The sequence below is a fragment of the Protopterus annectens genome, chromosome 9.part0, assembly GCF_019279795.1.
Source record: "Protopterus annectens isolate FY-2018-M chromosome 9.part0, PAN1.0, whole genome shotgun sequence".
NCBI lineage: Eukaryota > Metazoa > Chordata > Ceratodontiformes > Protopteridae > Protopterus > Protopterus annectens.
In genome coordinates, this window is record NC_056743.1 from 316255698 (window position 1) to 316274457 (window position 18760).

The 18760-nt window shown below is 42.7% G+C and overlaps 1 protein-coding gene across 1 annotated transcript in view; it reads left to right on the forward strand.

The window, feature by feature from the left end:
• UBE2G1 (ubiquitin conjugating enzyme E2 G1) overlaps positions 1-8846 on the forward strand; it is a 685202-nt gene extending 676356 nt beyond the window's left edge. The window contains exon 5 of the mRNA XM_044082100.1: positions 8728-8846. The gene's annotated coding sequence lies outside the window, so the exon portion shown is untranslated. The remainder of the gene's footprint in view (positions 1-8727) is intronic.
• The last annotated feature ends 9914 nt before the right edge of the window (positions 8847-18760 follow it).

An 18760-nucleotide genomic window follows, 5' to 3' on the forward strand; every position in this document is an offset into this window, starting at 1 on the left:
CCTGCGTGACTATTGCAACAACCTGATTTCTTCATCCCAACACCTTTGTCTCCCTTCCTGGGAACTCATCACTCAGGACTATTGGGTGTTGAGTGTAATAGAGGGGGGGTACTACATGATTTAGCACAAAGTGCCTGCCTTCAGGGGAATCCCCTTGCCACCAAAAGATCAGCTCCCTCTTTTCCCACCAGTTCTTCTACAAGTCCTATAACAGGGCACCATAGAACCTGTTCCCCGCGGGGAAGAAGGAAGGTGCTATTACTTGGATCTTTTCCTAGTTCCCAGTAAGGAAGGAGTCGAGACCAAACCTGGATCTCTCCTACCTCAACTATTTCCTCATAGTCCCCTCTTTCAAAATGTTAACCCTACAAACGCAGTTTCCTGTTGTCCTCCAAGCATTTCTAGCTTCAACCGATATCAAGGATGCTTACCTCAGCCGAATTCACCAGAGGTACTGGAGATTCCTACGATTTTCTGTGGGATCCTGTCATATTTCTGGGCACAGATTCCAAACCCTGAGCATTATAGTCTCTCTCCCACCTTCCAGGGGTCAGGAGATCTCACTGATCTTTGCAGAGACACTCCATCTAAATCATATTTCTGCCAGACATTTCCTCTGGATCTTGTGCCTAATGGCTTACACCATCCCAATGCCCCTCTGGCAAGGCTTCACATGAAGCTTCAGTGCTTCCTGAAATCAGTATGGTCTCAGCATGCTCATCTAGAACACCTGATTCTGCTCCTCCATGTCTAAAGCAGGAGCTGCAGTGGTGGATATCACAACCTTCTCTAAACCCGGGTATTCACATTCACTCTCCACCAACTGATCAGACCTTATGGATGCTTCGGACATGGGCTGGGAGGTGGCCTTAGACCTCCACACAGCTCAAGGTTAGTAGTCTCCCTCCCAAATGAAGCAATACAAATGAGAGAAATGAGGGCAGTATTTTAGCCCTCCAAACCTTGAAATCAATGATCAGACCAGGGAGGTTGCATGTACACTAACATGTAGTGCATAAACAAGCAGGGCAGTACCAAATCCTATCTTCCGTGCAGACTAGCCATGCAGGTATGGGATCAAGCTTGTCATCTAGATGTATTTCTCCAAGCGGTGCACATACTCTCCAGGCAGAATCAAGTGGCGGACACCTTAAGCAGATCCAGGACACAAGCCCACAAATGGATGCTTCACAGGTATGTTTAGACATTTTCCACCAGTGAGTATTCCAGAAATAGATTTGTTTGCCTCTTCCATGAACAAATAGCTTCCTTTACCATCCTCTGGAATGGAGAGTGGATACACTTTCTACCATGGAAGGGGAAAATCCTATGTGCATTCCCTCCCCTTCCATTCAGCCCCAAAGTCCTGTTGAAAGTCCAATAGGAAAAGCAAAAAATCTTGCTGGTGACCCCCTATTGGCCAAGACAGCATTGGTTCCCCATTCTATTTCACCTAGCCAAGGGCAGACGCACCACAGGTTACTCCACTGAGCGGACATGTTAACACAGAACAAGGGTTCACTCCTTCACCCACATCTTTAAACCCTGCAATTAATTCGTTAGGTGATAAAGCCCTAATACCATTCAGACACCTTTACTCTGAGGATGTGCTTCATGTACTGCATGTGGCCAGGAAACTTGCTATTAGAATGTCTTGGCTCTCCAAATGGAAAAGGTTTTCTGTTTGGCGTCAGGCTAGGAACTAGGACCTATTGAAGGTGCTCCTACCTAGGGTTTTTTTCTATCCATGTGAATTGTTTAATGCAGGACTTGCATACTCTTCAAGGCTCATCTGGCAGATACTTCTGCTTGTTTACCACTAAATCCTCCTTTAGCTTCCAAATTCAAAGGTAAAGAATTCCTCAAAGGTGTCATCAGTCCCCCCAGGAGACCAGTGGCCCCGCCCTGGGACCTCAGCTTTGTACTAGAGAAATGAACTCAAGCACCATTTGAACCTGCTTCCTCTACCTCACTCAAATACTGCACTTGGAAAACAATTCTCCTGGTGGCCATTACATCTGCCAGGTGGGTCTTAGAGTTAAAAGCCCTCATGGCTCCCGCCTTTCTTATCTTTCCATAAAGAAGAGTGTCTGTGCGGACCAATCCCTCATGCATGCCAAAGGTTGGCAATGTGTTGTCCCTAACCAGGCAATTCACCTACCAACTTTTTCCTTCTTCCCAGAATAATGGTGAGTGGATCCTGCACACTCTGGACTTAAACAGCTCAGGCTGTACTTGCATAAGACTAAAGCCTTCAGGAAAACAAACCGATTATTTGTCTGTCCATCCCAGGGCTCTGTGATTGCATGTGTCTAAATAGACCATCTCTAACTGGATATCCTAATCTGTTGCATTTTGCTGTGCCCACCATGGTAAGGTTCTTCCTGGCACAGTCAAAGCTCACTACTGGGGTAGTTTATTCAGGGCCTTAGGGGTTGGTATACCAACTCTGTCCTAGAAGCCACTACTTAGACTTCTGTGCACACCTTCAAGCACTATAAGCTGAACTCCCATCTCTAGATTCAGGGCAGGGTTTGCCAGGGCCATTCTCCATGGCTTCCTAAAATTCCTCTGCCACTTCTTCTGTTCTTTCCTCATGAGCTTTTGTAATCTCCCTTTTATCAGAAATACTACAACAGAAGAATAGAAGGACATAGATTAGTTGTGTAAGAACTTACCATAACAATAGATGTCCTTTTCTCTGTTGCAGTTTTCAAACCCCCCCCCCTCCTTTCCCCCACTTCTTGCCTTTCTTGGATGCACAGATCCTCATTCCCTTAGATACTCTCCACCTGGGGCTTCTGTTCTGAGGGTGGTGCACGTGCAAGTCTCTTATGGCAGACATCTGACGTCAGCCAATGTCACATACTACGCACCTTAAGTAGTAAGGCTTCGGTATACTGGCCGACCGTTGCCTTGGTAGGCAACTCCCTTATGTCAGGAATACTGCAACAGAGAAGAGAAGGACATCTATCGTTATGGTAAGATTTTCTTAGTGTTTCACTGTTGCAGTCATCACATTTGGGTTTTCTGTTTGCAGTAGCCCTCAGTCGGCCTGATTATCAAAGTCTTGGGTCCTGTGTCGGTTGCTGTTTCATCTTCTGTGACATCAGGTAGTCCGGTATAAAGCATGCAGCCGACGCCATTACATCCGTCTTGCTTGCCGTGTGGTGCCCGATGCAGAAGCAGTTCACAAATGCCAGTCGGCAGACTCATGAAATTTTCGTTTTCGAGCTTCAGAACCGAAGTCTTCAACTAAAGCCAAGTACCCCGTTGGGGAAACTTTTGCTTGCTCTAAACCCCGATGTCTGTCAGGTCAGTAATTGTATTTCTTATGGAAAGCAAATACCTCATAAAGATTTTCTTTCGTACTGTATTCCTTGCTTAGGCCGTGACCACGATGTACTTCGCTGTCGGTTTTGTGCCTTATTTAAACCACAAACTATTAGTCATAGGTACATTTTCGCTTCTAAATATTTTGGTATTCGGTTCAATTATCCAGATACATCTTCGGTAACACCCAACTACTGACATTCTGCAAAAACGCGAAGATAGAGATAGGCCGCCTAGGTCCAAAGCTGCCGACGACGCCTCTAAGCTAGTCACCAGTTCGCAGGTACTCGGTGAGGTGCTTTTGCAGCCCCTGATGCCCGCTACTTCAGATTTGTAGGCCTCTACTGAGACCCATTTGGAGTCTGGTATGCCGCGAGATGCTTCAACTGTGGAACCTGCTGATGCGTCTACCTTGGATGGGTCCAGAGCTGCTGTGCAGGCACTGGCTTCTGAGGGTGTATTCAGGCCTACTGACTTGCATATTAAACAGCCATCTTCTTCTTCTAGGCCTAAAACTCGAACCATGCTTAGGAAACCGACGCCCAGACCGCATGGTCAGGCCTCTATGCCTAAAAAACAAATAAGAATGGCTGAAGACCTTATTACTTTAATCAGGGGAAGCCAACCTTCCCACTCTGAGACCTAGGACTGAATTTGCTTATGATACTTCTGACCAGGATTCTGAAATTTCTGTCTCCTGTGATGACCAGGATTTACCCTTGTCTACCTATGAGGATTCTAATGCAGAGGACTCTATTCCCTCTGCTTCTCCCCCAGAGGATTTTCTTTTGGTGAAACCTTGCATACTCTTAGGGAAAATTTTCACTGGGAAAGCCGGGATTACCCTGATTCTAAAAAGAGGCTGAGATTTCTTACTCCTGCCCCAACACAGATCTTTAGCTATCCCTCCTGTGCTGGACATTGTTGATGCCTTTTCGGAATCTTGCTTGGTCCTTGACTCTACCTCCTGCTCCCAGAATGCCTGATAGATATTGCAGGGTTCCTGATTCTCATAAGTTCCTTTTTAAAAATCCTACTGTGGACCTTGGGACCATTTCACCGGGAGCCAAAGGCATTAAGGCTACTACTGCCAAAAATCCTACACCCTCTGATAGATATTCCAGGGCCCTGGATAGATGGAGTAAGAAGGTATACGCATCTGCAGCCTTGGCCATCAGGGCCTTAAATTGCCAGTTTCATATGTTAAAGTATCAGCAGCATATTACTGGATTGCTTAAACTGAAAATTATGTTGATTCCTGATTATGCTGAAAATAAGTATTTACAGGATTTAATGCATTCTGCTTGAACGGGTTGGAAAACAAACTTTGCAATGTGGTTTTGATTCACTAGAGGCATCTTGCAGGGCTGCAGTCACCGGGTCTGTACTTAGAAGGCATGCTTGGCTTAAGGAGCAATCTTTGCCAGATCATGTTTAAACTAAATTGCTGGATGCTCCCTTAAATCAGGACTGCCTGTTTGGCGACCAAGCAGAAGTTCTTAAAAAGATGGAAAAAGCTAAATCTATGCAAACGATTTCTTATAAGTGCAGCCTCCTAGATTTAGTAGGCATTGGCCTTCAAACAATTGGTCCTTTCCTGCCTCTTCCAGGCCTTTTCAGTTCAAACCCAGGCTTCAGTCCCAGGGTACACACAGGACTTGGCAGTGGGGGGCTCCCACTTCCAAATCAGGGAGTAGTAAGACCCCCACCCCCGTATGGTAAGCTGTCTCAGTGACCTAACTTTAAAACTTCCAAGCACTTCTCAACTGACTGCTCCTTTAGGGTGAAAGATTGCTCTGCAAGCAAACAACTGGGAACTCATTACTCAGGACAAATGGGTTTTAAACATAGCTTCCCAAGGATACAGATTTCACTTCCACACATTATCAACTCCAAACGGTTGGCCAGATCTACCCCCAAATTGGTGGGCAGAGGCTCAAAAGCAAGTACTCTCTCAAGATTAAAGGCTATTCAGACTGTATCAGAAGAGGAAAAGGGACAAGGTTTCTACTTAAGACTTTCCCTGGTACCCAGAAAAGACAACTCGTGGTGTTCTGTCCTGGACCTCTCTATCCTAAATACCTTTTTGGTGATTCCAAAATTCAAGATGCTAACTCTTCATTTGCTTCCCATGATAGGCATAGATGCCTGGTTTGCAACAGTGAATTTAAAGGAAGCCTACCTGCACATCCCAATCAGGGAATCCTGCAGAAAATACCTACGCTTCAAAGCAGGCTGCACTCGCTCTGTTTTCTGCACTGCCCTTTGTCTTATCTACTGCGCCCAGTGTATTCACAAAGTGCCTAGCTCCAGTCATTGCATTTTTTATGCAAAGAAATATTCAAATATACCCATACATGGACAATTGTCTAATTATGTCAGAAAGCCAGGACATACTTCTGAATCATCTGGCATTTGTATCAAAGGTGTTTACTTGTCTAGGGTACACCATAAACGAAAAGAAATCGCATCTGGTACCCTGTCAACAAATTATATTCCTGGGAACAACCTTGAACACAACTTCCCAGATGGCTTTCCTCACTTCAGAAAAAGAAATTAATTTGACCACTTCAAACTAGTGGCCACAAAAAAAACTGCTATCTGCAAGGCAAATACTGCAAGCCTTGGGTTTCATGGCTTTGTGCATTCTACTAATGCCATATGCAAGACTGCATATGAGGAAACTACAGTGGTATCTAAAAAAACTAAGGTGTCAACAATATCAGGATCTAGAAGCCGTGATTCCTATCGTGCCTTGCCTACGGTTAAATTCCTTTGGTGGGCAGAGGCCTGCCACCAAAACAAGGGACTACCATTCACTGTCGCCCTAACAGACGCATCAGACTATGCATGGGGGGGCTCACCTGGCAGGGAAGTGCATTCAGGGAAAATGGAACCCAAGTTAAATGCACCTGCATATCAGTCAAAAAGAAAGGTTACCTGTACAGAATGCTCTGACAACCTTCAAGGACCACATTCTTCCAGGACAATAAATGGTAAAGATGGACAACACCACTATGTGGTACATAAACAAGCAGGGGGTACCCATTCTTACCCCCTCTGCAGACTAGCCATGGCTCTGTGGAACACAGCCTTGAGCTACCAAGTGCATCTACAGGCTCAATTCCTGCCAGGAAAACTGAATACACTGGCAGACGAACTAAGCAGAAATCTCATGGACCCACACAAGTGGAAACTGGAGCCAAAGGTTTTCAACATGTTGATCAACAAATGGGGGATCCCGGATATAGACCTGTTTGCCTCCCCCCATAACTACCAGTTGGACAATTTCTGCACAAGGACAACCCACAAACAAGCTTGGAAAAGTCCTTCAGCTGGAAAAATCCATCAGTTTATGCCTTTCCTCTGCTGCCTCTGCTTGCCAAAATGCTTCTAAAGATCAAACAGGACAAACCAAGGATGATACTAATTGCACCAGACTGGCCACGCCAGCACTGGTACCCCTTTTTGCGCAGTGTCACAGCTGGCCCCATGGCACCTACCTCAGATCCCCTACCCTGCTGTCTTAGCAGGAGAGCCAGATTCTGCACCCCCAGCTTCAAACCCTGAACATGGCAGCCTGGCTAATTACCTACTCTCTCCGGTACCATCCTTCAGTAAGCAAGTGCTGGATGTCATTTTGGAGGCAAGGAGGTCTGGTACTAGAAAATCTTATGCTGAAAAATGGAAAAGATTCTGTGCCTGGAACCAAATTCAAGGCAATGGTCACAACAGCACCCAATTTACCTCAGATTCTTAAATACTTAACTGAGATGCTTCACAAGGGCCTTTTCTTTTCCTCCTCCAAAATTCACGCCTCAGCCATTTTAGCTCATTACGAAACAGAACCACCCCTCTTTTCTCACCCACTGCTCAAGCAGTTCCTCAGAGGGGCCAAAAACTTAAGACCACCCAGGAGAGCCCCAACTCCAGCCTGGGACCTTAATTTTGTATTGGAAAAGCTCACTCTTCCTCCTTTTCAGCCAGCTGCAACTGCAGAGTTAAAATTCCTTTCTTGGAAAACCGCTTTCCTTTTAGCAATCATTTCAGCAAGAAGGGTATCTGAATTACAGGCCCATGGCAGTGGAGCCTTTCCATCATCTTTCATGCGGACAGGGTGTCCCTCAGGACCAATCCCTCTCATGCCCAGGGTGGTATCCAGTGTGGCTCTTAATCAGTCCATTCATTTGCCAACCTTCTTTACTAATCCACAGAACAAAGGGGAATGGATACTGTATTCCTTAGATGTGGACAGACTACTTAGATTTTACGTGGACAGGACTAAACCTCAAAGGAAATCTGAACTGCTGATGGCATTTGCTCCAGGTGCAGAGGGGAAGGCTATTTCAAAGCAAGCCATTTCTAAATGGATAGGCCATTGCATTCATTACTGCTGTAAGCACCATGGAAAACCTATCCCACATGGGGATTAGACCCCATTCAACCCAGAGCTGCATCTACCTCTACAGCCTTTCTCAGAGGTGTCCCTACCAGATACATCCTCTAAGTTGCTACCTAGAGTTCTTTACATACTTTCACCAAACATTACCATTTGCCAATTTTCTCTAAATCCAGAGCTGGCTTTGCCACTGCAGTCTTCCGGGGCCTTATTGCTGGTCCTAATGCTATCTAAATTCTGCATCCCATCCTTAGCTTTGGGAATCTACCCAAATGTTGATTGCAACAGTGGAAACACAAATAACATAGTACAGTTGTGCACACTTACCATAAATGTAGATGTTCGTGTATTCACTGTTGCAGTCCTGGTTAACCCTCCCTCCAGTCCCCTGACTTCCTTTGGCAATACTTCTGTTCTTCTTTACTGTACTTAAAAGCTTTTTGGTGTATTTGCTTTTTTGTTGGAGGTATAGCCTTGTTATAGATGCATTTAATTGCTTCCCATTAAGGGGGGCACTTGACATCTGGGGCAAGAAAAACTGATGTAATGGAGTCTGCTGCATGCTTTATACCCCTGACTACCTGACGTCATGGAAGATGAGACTGCAACTGACGCAGGACCCAAGACTTTGGTAATCAGGCCAATTGAGGGCTACTGCAAGCAGATAACCCAAATGTGATGACTGCAACAGTGAATACACTCTAACATCTACATTTATGGTAAGTGTACACAATTGTATGTTTTTACTAAACTAATCTCTCCTTTTCTGGGTGATGACCTAGGATGTCCATTTAGAAGATAATGAACATGTGACATAACAGTATTTGGTTTGTGCAATGAGGTGTAATTAGATGCCAGATTTGTTGACTTTCACAATTAAGTTTAAACAGTAATCAAAGGCTTTTCACTGACATAATTAAACATGTTGTGATATGAATACAATGTTGATGGGAAAATGTATGCATCTAAAATTCCTAACCATATTTGTTTTGCAGGTATCTTTGAAAATACATGGCACTGTTTTCCTGCACTCTTACCTACCTGTTGCTGGACTTAACATTGTAGCAAGATGGCAGGCGTTGATGGCACTCCAGGACACTGTAAAAAGTGCAGGCGTGAGCTTACCAAGTGCCAACATTGTGAATTTTTGAATTCATATGAACTTCTTAAACCTTCAGGAAGAATTGTAAAAAAAATATGTACATAGCACAGCGTGACCTGGATAATATATATTCTGTTCATATAAATCCACATGTATACATTGTACCAAATGTTGCCCTCTTCAATGTAGTTAGGTTTACAAATTATGTAAATTCAGGATTTTAGCAGTATTTTAATTTTGTCCATGAAAGCAAGGTTTGTAAACATTAATTTAAAAATCATCCCTCTGAATATATGTAAAATATTTTATTTTTACAGTAGAGATATTAAAATGTTCACTGTCTTGGAGCTAAATAAAATTGTAGAGGTGATGGCACTGGGTAGATCAGATTTAGCCACAGGTTAGGAATTATTGATCTTAACCATAAGAAACATGTTGAGATGTGCTTCTTTGTAGTACATTCTAAATTGTGAAGAGATTTTGGATAAAAGTACAGCAATAACATTTCTTCCTGTACAGTAACTTTTTAATGCAGTGTCTAGAAGTAGTAGACATTGGTTTCATTACTCAGGCATTTTACAAGCTTGTTTCTGTGGCCAAACAGATGGGTTAATAAAGCATGCGTAACTCTAAGCTTTTAGTTGGGTACCATCCATTATGGTATTACTGGTGCTGATAACTTTTCTCTTGTGGACTACTTTAGTTTTCTTTGCATAATTTATAGAGATGAACTGTGATGTGCATTTCTGTGTAATTTCATTCTGAAATTAACTCCAGTGAGTTTTTGAATATATATTTTTCCAATTATGAGCTTAAGCAGTTGCATTCTTTATGTAAGAGGAGAGACTAGGCATTTCCTTGAATTTGGGAAAATATTTCCTGTACGCTTTTGCCATGATTCTTCAACATTTGTTTGAACCAGGCCAGCATACCATAATTTGATTTTAGGGGTGCACCCATGACTGATCTGTATTTCACATTGCATCAGTTCTCTTCACAACATCTGCTGTAGGAAAGTAAACTGCTGCATTGTCTAAAAAAGCCAGAAATTATCTTGCAGGCACTACAAAGTAATTTGAGACCATTTTATATATGGTTGTTTTAATTTGAGAACCAGAGCACAATATAAACTGACTGCTGGAGCATCAATTCTGTTGTCTGGTACAGAAAGTTGTAGAAATTAGAGAGCCTGCCGTAAAACTAAACAGATGCCATGGAATTTGCAAGTTGAAGTAACTGTCAAGGGACTTGTTAAAAAAAAATTGGAGGGGAAGTTGAGTTAAGTCTGGCTTGTCTGTAAATCCAATAGTCATGGTGACTTTTTACCAAGATTAAGTGAGGTTGCCCTTAAACTTGACACTTTGATGCATTAAGGAGGTATGGAAGATTATAGCACAACACCTTGGCTCAGTGAGTAAGGTATCTGCAGCTTAGTGTTCAGTCCTAAGCTGCTTCCTTTAAGGGGTTTAAATGTTTTTCAGTATAGGTTTTCCCCAGGTACGGTCTACTCCTGTTTCCTCCCACATTCCAAAAATATTTGGATTGTTAGTGTGCTAATATTGACTTGAGATTAGATCTGTATATACAGTGTACGGATGCATGTGTGTGTATGTGTGGGTTAGGGGGGTGTTACATTATGTAAAAAAAGGTTTTATGTATCTTGTATGTAAATAAGAATGTTTTTTCTATATTTGAAAAGAATCAAGCTCAGCATGGTGGCTCTATAAGGAATGTAAACACCTGATGAAGCAAAGGGACCTAGCCTGGTCAACCTGGAAACAAAAAAATGAACAAAATCATGTTGATTTCAAAACACTACACAACAGTGACAAAACTAATCAACAGAGAAGTAATTTACTATTCCCAGCTTCAACTCCAGCATAAAATCAACCCCAGTAAATTGACACTCCATAGCTTCTCTACTTAACCCTCAGAGAAATGGACAGCACACCCTATCACCTCATAACCCTCCATCACAAATAGCCAAAACCTTTAACAAGCACTTCATAAAATCAGTTTTGGACTTACTAACACCCCTAATGCTGGACCCTCCACCCTTCAACCTTTTCTTACACCAACCCCAGACCATCTACTACTACTAACCCTGTCATTATTAACCCCCTACTCAAAAGTTATACAAACCCCATTCTCATTTCAGCCCATACCCACTGACAATTAAGAAACTGCTACAAAAACTAAAACCCTGCTCTACCTCAGCTGACTGTGTTCCACCACACTACATCAAATTGGCTGCTAACTCAGTCACTTACCCAATCAGTATCCTTATAAATTGGTCTTGGTCTGAATCAGAAGCATCTCCTATATGGAAATCCAATTTCCGTCCTATATCCATTTTGTCACCCATATCCAAAATTCTCGAGAGCGATATCCATCAGCAGGTAATGTAATATCTATTGCAAAACAACATTTTAACCAAAACCCAACATGGCTTCTGACCTAGCCACAGCACAGCTACAGCCCTGTTATCTTTTACAGACACCATGAACAAAGGCCAGAGATGCAGGATGCTATACAGCCTCAGTATTCCTTGATCTCTCCAAGGCCTTTGACTGTGTCTCACCCTTACTTTTGAACACAATCTAATTTAGGCTAGTCACTTAACACAGTAAAATTGTTTCAGAGCTACCTCCAGGATCGTAAACAAGCAGTGAAGTGGTCCATTAAACTCACCCTTTCTCTACAACCCTACTGGAGTCCCTCAAGGTTCCATCCTAGGACCCCCTACTCTTTATCATTTTCAAAAACAACCTTCACACTTCCTCTCACCCTGGGAACCTCATTCAATATGCTGATGATTCCACCATAATCTGTACTGTTCAATCACTACCAGAACTACTTTCAAAAACTCAGTCCTTTACTGCAGTCGAATCCTGGCTAAGAAATGCCAAACTTTCTTAATCCAAAGAAGACAAAACTAGTACTCTTTCATCCCAAAACACCTCCACTGTCACTGACGATTTCAACATCCTTGCATCTGACAACATTTTCATAGAAATAGTCCAGGAAACCAAACTTCTAGGTGTTATTGACAAACTTTCATTTGACCCCTATATACAGCAAAATGTAAAGAAAATTCGGCTGGGACTGTTGTATAGAAACATTTCTTTACTGCAGCAACCAAAACAACCCTTGCAAAAAAGTTTTTACTTCCCTCCCTTCTTTATGGTGCCCCTATCCTAACTAACTTATACAACTTCTACCTTAAGCAAGCTGGAGCAGTGCTACAACAAAGTTGCAAAGTTTGCCACAAACTCTAAACACACCACTGTAAACCAATCCTCGAATTAAACTGGCTCGAACTCCACAACCAACTTGCCTTTATTCAGCTATCCACCTTCCAGTCTTATTTTCAAGCCTACTGCCTGCCCTGGGCTACCCAGTCTAGTTACACCTTGCACACCAAATTGATCCCTACGATCAGAAGACAAAAATCTCTTGGCTTTCTCAAAACCCACAAGAAAATGAGGTCACACTCTGTATTCATACTCTTTCTACTTTGGAATTCACTACCTCTAGCTACCACCCATTTCAAAGCCTCTTTAAAAAAAAATAATCTCAAATATGTGGCTCTGTTTCTGCATAAAGCCTGCCTCTTCTGTCACATTTCAGTCTCTCACACTGCAAGATCCTAAGGCTGTTTTAACTCCTGTTTCTTTATCATATCCTTAACCTACTGCTTAAGCTGCATTGCTTCTATTCTTAACTTACTGTCTGCATCACAAACTTTCTGGCTGCTATTTTCCTAACAAACTAACATTCTATTTTTCATGTACTATAACAGTGTCATATTGCACCGCCTACTTACTGTTTTGGACACAACCAACATCATGTGTTGAGAGTGACTGTTATTGTCTGTAATGTTTTAACGCTATAGAATTGTCTAAATGTGTAGTAATATATATTGCAACATCTTATAACAGTTTCTTTCAATTTATTTTTGTATAGGAATTCTAATGTAATTTGTATTGGATTGGATTATACTGTATGTGTATTGTACTGTATGTGGAGCTTTTCTCCCTGGGCCTCTGCTGAAAACTGGTTCTGTAGACCCAGTCAGACCATCCTGATAAATGTCAAATTATATATAGATGTAGGTAGATATACATATCTGTATCTGTAGATATAGATATAGATTTATATAGATAGGTATAGATTTATATAGATATGTATTTATATAGTTATAAAATAAAAACACTTAGTATGGCACAGAGAAAACACTGAACTCTTAGTGCTTTTGTTCCTTTATTGCTGTGGAACTTCCTCAAAGTACAGTAAATGTTGAGTACATCCATTTATATAAGGCATGAAATTCAGTATCCCACCATGTAATCCACCTTTTTCATATTAATATAAAAATTAACATCATCCAATCAGTAGTAGACCTTGGTTAACATGTTCTCTTAAAATAGAATGAAGAAATACATATGTAAACATTTAAAGCACAAATGTAGCATGTCTCAGGTTCACATTACAACTGGTAAAATAAGGTTAACTGAAAATAGTTTTGCTCGTTAATCATTAGTCAGAAATCACAATTTGGATCCTGTATAGAACCTAAAACCTGCTATTGCAGTCCTGAATGCACAAATGGAAATGCTTTTATGAAAGTTAAAATTTTTTTAAGAAATTCAAAGTGCACAAAACTGCATATTTAGCCATGTCAATTTTGATAGTCTCATATTTCTGCAGTCACACTGCCCTCGTAATGAATAGTAATTACGAAGGTACGCAGGTATGTCACAAAGGAAAACGCATTATGTAAAGTCTGAAGTAACATGTCATGAATTGAAAGATGTTCATGTTTCACTGTTGCAGTCATTACAATTGGGTTATCCTGCTGGCAGGCTACCCGCAGTCGGCCTGAATTCCAAAGTCTAGGTCCAGCGTCGGTTGCTGTCGCCTCCTCCCATGACGTCAGTGTGCCAGTGGTATAAAAGATGCAGCCGATACCATTTTCTTCAGTCTTTCTTGCCACGCGGTTCCCGAAGCAAAAGCAGTTCACAAGTGCCGGTCGGCCAACTCCTGAGATTTTCAAAATCGAATTTCAGATCTGAAGTCTTCATTAAAGCTAAGTACCCCATTGGGGAAACTTTTTTCATGTTCCAGACCGATGTCAGAAAAAGTTAATTGTATTTCTTGTGGGAAGCAAATACCTCATAAGGATTTTCATTCTTGCTGTATTCCTTGCCTGGGCCCTGACCACGACATTGCTAGTTGTCAGTTTTGTGCTAGATTTAACCAACGCACTATTAAGCGTCGGTACGATTTTGCATTTCATTACTTTGGCAGAAAATTCAATTATATAATGCTGTCTGAACAGCCGACTACCGGAGTTTATAAAAAGCGCAAAGAAAAAAAAGGACAGGCATCCGAGGTCCAAAACAGACGACGAGACTTCCGCTAGGACTGCCGCCGGTGCTCAGTGAGGTACTTTTGCAGCCCCTGACGCCTGCTACCTCAGAGCCACAGGCTGCTTCCAACTCCCACGTGGAGCTGACTAGTTCGCCAGAAACTCAAGGTATTGGACACATGGAAACTACTCCCTCAGATGGGTCCGGAGCTGCTGAGCAGGCATCTGCTTCTGAGGGTGTTTTCAGGCCTACACAGTTGAATGTGAAACCTACTTCAGCTTCAAAGGCAAAGACTAAAGCAGCTCTAAAGACAAAGAAACAAGTACAGCATTCTCCTGGACAGGCCACCATGCCTAAAAAAACAGATGCTTAAAATGGCTGCAGCCCTAATTACTTTGATCAGGGGTTCCCATCCCCCTCCTGATAAGAGGCCTAGGCAAGAGATAGAATATGAGTCATCAGGTCAGGTTTCCATTTCCTCTGATTCCTCTTCTGAACAGGAATATTCTCTTCCTCCCTATGAGGATTCTGATGCTGAAGAATCTATCCCTTCAGCCTCTCCTCCTGAGGATTACTCTCTTTAACATCTATTTAAGGGCTGCAATTCAGAATGTTTTTTTGTTCTGAGGAAGCCTGTATTGTAACAGGTGAAAGCGCTAAACTGTTATTAAAAGTGGTTTTACTTTGTCCTGCTGGTTTGCACGAGTTTGCTTCATTGTTTTCAGTTTCTCAAGCTACATAGTGTGGTGTCAGCGTTCGCCTTTTTGCTTGTTTTATGGTATACTATGAGGGAGCATTTCCACTGGGAGAGCCAAGATTACTAGAAAGGGCTCAGAGACTTCCTTTTATTACCTCAGCACAGGCCCCTTGCTATCCCTCCTGTTTTAGACATTGTAGATGTATTTTCAGAGTCTGGTCTGTCTCCAGACTCTCTACCACCAGCTCCTGTTAAGCCAAACAGATACTACAGAGTTTCAGATTCACATAAATTTCTTTATAAAAACCCTGCTGCTGACCCAGAAACAGTCTCTCAGGGTCCCAAAGGGGTCAAGGCTTCCACTGCAAAAAACCCTATCCCCTCTGATAGGGATTCTAGGGCCCTGGACAGATGGGGGTAAAAGATTTATACTTCTGCTACCTTGGCTGTAAGAGCTTTAAATTGCTAATTTCATATGCTTAAATATCAGCAATATTTTGTCACTGCTTAAACAGAAAATGTTGACAAATTCAGAATGTGCAGAAAACAAAGAAATGCAGGATTTATTGCATGCAGCTGAAGTGGGAAAGCATACTTTGCAATGTGGTTTTGATTCTCTAGAAGCCTACTGCAGGGCCGCTGTTGCAGGTTCTGTCATTAGGAGGCATGCTTGGTTAAAAGAACAGAATCTGCCTGATCATGTTAAAGCAAAACTATTAGATGTTCCATTACAGCATGATACTTGGTTTGGTGTTAAAGCAGAAGAGGTGTTGAAGAAAATGGAGGACAAATCTAAATCTACGCAAACAGTCAAGGATTTCCTGCAGGTACAGCCTCCCCAATTTATCAAGAACTGGTCCTTTCCAGTGTCAGGTTACAAAGAGGCAGATGCAGACGCCCCATAGGCAGATCACAGCCCCAAGGCTCATACAGGTCTAAACAATGGGGTGCTTCTACCTACAAAAGCGGAGAGGAAAAATCACAGCCATACAGGAAACTGTCTCAATGACTTCCCCTGCCAGCACCAAGCACTTATCTTCTGGCAGCCCCTTTGCGGGGAATACTAGCTCTTTTTTTCACAAAATTGGCACATGATCACCCAGGACAAATGGGTCTTAAATATCATATCACAAGGCTACATGTTCCACTTTCACACACTGCCGAGGCCAAATGGTATGCCAGACCTGCCACGCAATCAATGGGCAGAGGCACAAAAACAAGTTTCTTCCCTCATGGACATGAGCCATTCAGTAAGTACTATAACAAGAGCAGGGACTAGGATTCTACTCAAGGCTATTCTTGGTGCCCAGAAAGGACAAAGCCAGGAGGCCAATACTGGACCTGTCTATCCTAAACATATTTCTGGATATTCCAAAATTCAAAATGTTAACTCTGCAGCAGCTTCTGCCCATGCTAGGCAAGAGGGCTTGTGACTTTAGACCTAAAAGAGGCATACCCGCATGTCCCAATCAGACAATGCAGAAGATACCTCAGATTTATACCTGGCTCAATGCACTACCAATTCTCTGCACTGCCCTTTGGCTTATCTACTGCACCCAGGTTCTTCACAAAATGCCTGGCACAAGTGATTGCATTTTGTAGATAGAGGAATACAAATATATCCTTACTTGAACGACTGCCTTATTCAAGCAGAGAACAAGGACATTCTACTACAGCATCTGGCATTTGTAAAAAGATTACTAACTTGTTTAGGGTACACAGTAAATGAAAAGAAATCAAAACTCTTACCCTCTCAAGAGATAATATTCCTGGGTGCAAGCTTAAATACAACTGCCCAGATAGCTTATCTCACTCCAGACAGATAACTGACTACTTATTTCAAAATGTTGGCAACAAAGACCCAGTTATCTGCAAGAAAAATTCTGCAGGCTTTGGGCTTCATGGCATCCTGCATTCTGCTAATTCCATATGCAAGACTGCATATGAGGAAACTTCAATGGTATCTACAAAGTGTTTGGATTCAACATTGCCATAGCCTGGAAACAATAATTACCCTCATTCCCTGCCTGCAACAGGAGTTTCGATGGTGGGCAAAAGCCTGTCACCACAACACAGGACAACCATTCACCTTACCCACAGCCAGGCAGACATTGACAACAGATGCATCAGATTATGACTGGGGGGGGGGGCCATATAGCAGGAAGATGTATTCAGGGCACATGGTCCGCAAGTCAAATGCATCTACATATCAATCAAAAGGAGATGCTGGTTGTTCAGAACGCCCTGACGGCCTTCAAGGATATACTTTGTCCAGGACAACTACTGATAAGGATAGACAATACTACAGTCATGTGTTACATAAGCAGCAAGGCACACATTCCTACCCCCTCTGCAGGCTAGCCATGAACTTGTGGGACACAGCATTGACTTACCAAGTACATCTGCAAGCACAATTCCTGCCAGGAAGAACAAATACTCTGCAGACGAACTAAGCAGAAACCTAATGGATCTCCACGAGTGGAAATTGGATCCACAAGTTTTCAGCATAAGGAACTGGGGATGCCCGGACATAGACCTATTTGTCTCCCCTCACAACTACCAACTACAGAAATTCTGCACAAGGACATATCACAAGCAAGCATGGAAAGTGGATGCTCTATCTTTCAGATGGAAAGACCTAACAGTATATGCCTTCCGTCCTCTGCCTCTCCTCCCCAAGGTACTCCTCAAGGTCAGACAAGAGAAAACAAAAATTATACAGATTGCCCCAGACTGGCCCCGCTAGCACTGGTACCCAATCCTAAAGATCTCATCTCAATGCCCAGCTTGGACATTACCTCAAATTCCTCACTTATTGACCCAACAAGACAGTCAGATACTGCACAGCCAACTCAGGACCTTAAACCTGGCAGCATGGTGGATAACGTAGCCAGTCAAGGCACACCTCTCTCTAAAGCAGTGATGGATGTTATTTTGGAGGCCAGGAGGCCTAGCACCAGAAAATCTTATGCAGAAAAATGGAAGATTCTGTGCTTGGAACCAGGCACAATGTTTTGACACGATTGTTCCAAATATTCCTCAGATTTTGCAATACTTAACTGAGATGCTTGATAAAGGCCTTTCCTTTTCATCTATTAAAATTCATGCCTCTGCCATTTCAGCTCGTTACAATACAGAACCGCCTATTTCTTCTCATCCATTACTAAGGCAGTACCTCAGAGGGGCCAAAAACATAAGACTTCCAAGGAGAGCACCAATACCTGCATGGGACCTCAACTATGTCTTGGAAAAACTCACATTGCCTCCATTTGAGCCAGCCTCTGCAGTTGATATAAAATTCTTATCTTGGAAAACAGCTCTGCTCCTAGCAATAACCTCTGCTAGGTGAATCTCAGAGTTACAGGCACTCATGGCTGTGGAACCTTTTATCATTTTCCATCCTGACAGGGTTTCCCTGTGGACAAACCCTACATTTATGCCTAAGATAGTGTCCAGTGTGGCCCTTAACCAAACAATTAATTTGCCTACCTTTTATCCAAACCCACAGAATAAGGGCGAGAGAATTTTGCATTCTTTGGACATTCACAGGCAGCTATGCTTCTACTTGGACAGAACCAAAGCTTTCAGAAAGACTGAACTTCTAGTGGCATATGCTGCAGGATCACAAGGAAAGCCTGTTTCAAAGCAGACTATTTCAAAGTAGATAGGCCACTGCATTCATTTCTGCTATTCACAGCATGGCAAATCAGTGCCTAAGGGCATTAGGCCACATTCAACCAGAGCAGCAGCCACTTCAGCAGCCTTCCTCAGAGGAGTACCAACCGAAGGCATCTTAGAGACTGCAACTTGGAGTTCAGTATATACTTTTACAAAGCACTGTCACCTACCTCTCTACT